The sequence below is a fragment of the Cebus imitator genome, unplaced genomic scaffold, assembly GCF_001604975.1.
Source record: "Cebus imitator isolate Cc_AM_T3 unplaced genomic scaffold, Cebus_imitator-1.0 Scaffold36, whole genome shotgun sequence".
In the NCBI taxonomy this organism is placed as follows: domain Eukaryota; kingdom Metazoa; phylum Chordata; class Mammalia; order Primates; family Cebidae; genus Cebus; species Cebus imitator.
Window position 1 is genome coordinate 5133009 of NW_016107351.1, and position 3636 is coordinate 5136644.

At 46.7% G+C, this 3636-nt stretch overlaps 1 protein-coding gene across 10 annotated transcripts in view; it reads right to left on the reverse strand.

Annotated features, from left to right (window-relative positions):
- TNRC6C (trinucleotide repeat containing adaptor 6C) overlaps positions 1 to 3636 on the reverse strand; it is a 147792-nt gene that overhangs the window by 12360 nt on the left and 131796 nt on the right. The gene's annotated exons all lie outside the window — the stretch shown is intronic.

The following is a 3636-nucleotide window of genomic DNA, read 5'->3' on the forward strand; positions in this document are numbered from 1 at the left end:
AAGAGAAAAGAAAAGAAAAGAATGAGGGCACCAGCGTTGAGGAAAGCAACATTTATGGGTAATCTGAAGGTCTTCAATTTTGTTTTTTCCACTTTTTATTTTTGGTTCATTGAACACATGTGCAGGTTTGTCACACAGGTAAATCGTGTGTTGAGGGGGTGTGCTGTTGAGATCATTCCATCACCTAGGCAGTGAGCACAGTACCCAATAGGCAGTGTTTCAGTCCTCCTCTTCCTCCCACCCTATACCCTTAAGCAAGCCCCGGTGTCCCCTGCTCCCTTGTTTGTGTTCATGTAAACTCAGTGTTTGGCTCCCATTTGTAAGTCAGAACCTGAGCTGTTTTCTGTTCCTGTGTTAATTCGCTCAGGAAGGTCTTCACTTTAAAAAGGTGTCAGCTCAGCCAGGTGCAGTGGCTCATGCCTGTAATCCCAGCACTTTGGGAGGCTGAGGAGGGTGGATCACCTGAGGCCAGGAGTTTGAGACCAGCTGGCCAACATGGTGAAACCCGTTTCTACAAAAAATACAAAAATTAGCTGGGCGTGGTAGTACGCGCCTATAATCCCAGCTACTTGGGAGGCTGAGGCAGGAGACTCGCTTGAAACCAGGAGGCAGAGGTTGCAGTGAGCTGAGATTGTGCCATTGCACTCCATTCTCGGCGACAAGAGTGAAACTCTGTCCCAAAGGGGGAAAAAAAAAAGTGTCAGCTCCGACAGCCTCAGCTGTTTCCTAAATGCTCTTCCTTTACCAGCAAAACGTAATCAACCTAAGGATCCCAGGGTTATAGGCTATTAGCCTTATATGGCATTTATTTATTTCCTTTTTTCTAAATTTTAATTTTCTTTTTTTTTCTTTCTAGAGACGGGGTCTCGCTATGTTGCCCAGGCTGGAATGCAGTGGCTATTCACAGGCGCAATCTCGCTATTGATCAGTACGGAGTTTTGACCTGCTTCATTTCTGACCTGGGCCAGTTCACCCCTCCTTAGGCAACCTGGTGGTCCCTCGCTCCCAGGAGGTCACCATACTCATGTTGAACTTGGCGCAGACACCCGATAGGCACAGCGCACTACAGCCCAGAACTCCTGGGCTCAAGAGATCCTCACACCTCAGCCTCCCTGGTAGCTGGGACTACAGGCACATGCCACTGAGCCCGGTGGCATTTATTTTATAATTAACAACAGAGTATGTAAATTTTAATAGTTTTCTAGTTTTGAAACTTTTAGTTTCAGTAGCAAAATTTGTTCTATTGGATTACAACTAATTTTTCTTTTTGACAAGCATTAGTATCAATGTGTTATGAAACTGCATAACTGCATTTCATTATTCTAGTTAATATTCACTTCATAAGGGTTAAAACTGTAAATAATATCCAAACAAATACTGACCTAATGTAAGTTTTAATATAAATCAGAGCTTAATGCCAATGGCAATAAGAAAACAACAAAAAAAGTAAATTAAAAGCCCACACCCAATATATTCAGTAAAAGAAAACAAAATTCCATGATAAAATATGTAAAACAAACCAACCAATATCAAGAGAGCTGTGGCTACTTCTCACTCTTTTCCTTCTGGGGCACATTTTCTTAATTTTTCTCTTTCTGTAAATAGATCAAGCTGGTCACTCAATAATACAAGGACCATCTGTGGCTGGGTACCTGAGCCAGGTGATGGGTCTGCAAGAAGCCTGGAAGCTGCCAGAGGTGGGGCCCAGCCCAGCCCAGCCCAGTGGCAGAGGGCTGCTGAGAAGGTCTGGCAGTCCACTCCTGCAGTCCACTCCTACTGCACCATGGCGCTGGTGCCTCCTTTTCTTTATTCTTTTTGAGATGAAGTCTTGCTTTGTCACCTAGGCTAGGGTGTAGTGGCCCAATCACAGCTCACTGCAGCCTTGACCTCCCAAGCTCAAGTTGATTCTCCTGTCTCAGCCTCTCGAGTAGCTGGGGCCATGGATGTGTGCCACCACACCCAGCTAATTTTTTCATTTTTAACTTTTTATAGAGAAGGGTCTCATTATATTACCAAGGCTGGCTTCAAATTCCTGGCCTCAAGTGATTCTCCCACCTTGGCCTCCCAAAGTGCTGGGATTACAGGTGTAAGTCACTATTCCTGGCCTGCTAGTGCTTTCTGGCTAGCAACTTCTACATGAGGAGATGTTCACTGTACTCCCCTTTCTTTCAATAACAAACCCTAACGTATCCCTAAACACAACCATGAGAGGTACCAGAGTGGAGGAACGAGGTTCCCAGTGCTGGTCATGAGCTGAAGGAGAGGCCTGGCATGAGCCACCTGAGCTGGCTGCTGCTGAATACTGATGTCTACGTGCAAGCACCAAGCAGGCTCAAGACCCCAACATCAAGCACCCCAGAAGTCAACTAATGTTCACTTGGAGCTACAAGTCACCCAGGTTGGCTGGCTGGCTGATTTCTTTAGTCTCCGAGCTAGAGATGCCATTTCCTTGCGATATCTCATGGCCAATGCATTTGTTAGGGTTAGGTTCTCTTCTGCCCTCCCTGCAAGTATAGCTCCTTAACTGGGCAGGCTATGGAGCTGGAGGACAGCTGCCACATGTTTCTCAGGCCATTTTCATCACACCATGGCACACTCAGGTGATGGCAGAGGACATTCCCAATGCCCCTGGTTCTGCCTAGAGACTAAGGGGCCACTTGATGCTTCATCTGGGCACCATGCAGGAAGCTCTGGCATGTATCAAGCAACTTCTATTCTTTCCAACTTCTCTTACGAACTGGATCTGTACAACTTGCATCCCACTTTTCCACAACCCTCAAAATACGCTAACTTTCCTATCTGGCACAACCTTGGTGTCCCACCCGGTATGACAAGCAGGGAGGGTTGGGTCTCCAATTCTGGCTGGTGCCTCACCTGTCCTCTGCCATGTCACACGGCTCTGTTTCCTGCACCACTTGCCTGTGTCTCACAGCAGGGACACCCATAACACCGCTGCTCCGAAAAGCAGCTGCATCAAACCCAAGAAATGCACAGCATTAAACAGAAAGGGCACTCTGTACTTATGTTGGCTCTGCAGCCAAACCACAGATACACTTAGAAGTTTGTCACTTTAAAGAACCACAGAAGCAGCCAGGTGCACTGGGTCACGCCTGTAATCCCAGAACTCTGGGAGACCAAGGCAGGCGGATCGCTTGAGGTCAGCAGTATGAGAGTAGCCTGGCCAACATGGTGAAACCCCATATTAAAAAAAAAAAAAAAAAAATTAGCTTAGTGTGGTGGTGTGCACCTATAGTCTCAGCTACTTGGGAGGCTGAGGGATGAGAATCACTTGAGCCTGGGGCGTGATGGTTGCAGTGAACCAAATCACACCACTATACTCCAGCCTCGGTGACAGAGCAGGAATCTGTCTCAACAACAACAAAAGAAGCAAACACATGGCACCAATGGGTCATATTTCAAGTGGGAACCTTAATGTTTTGGGAAGTACCTAGGTGTTTGATTAGTACCTATGGCAATCTGGCTTTTTCTTCCACAAAATAGCCTGCTGTGATAAAACTTTATCAGAGATGGCACTTCTATGATAAGACATTACCTATCGGCTGGGAGTGGGGGCTCACGCCTGTAATCTCAGCACTTTGGGAGGCTGAGGCGGACTGGATCACGAGGTCAAGAGAT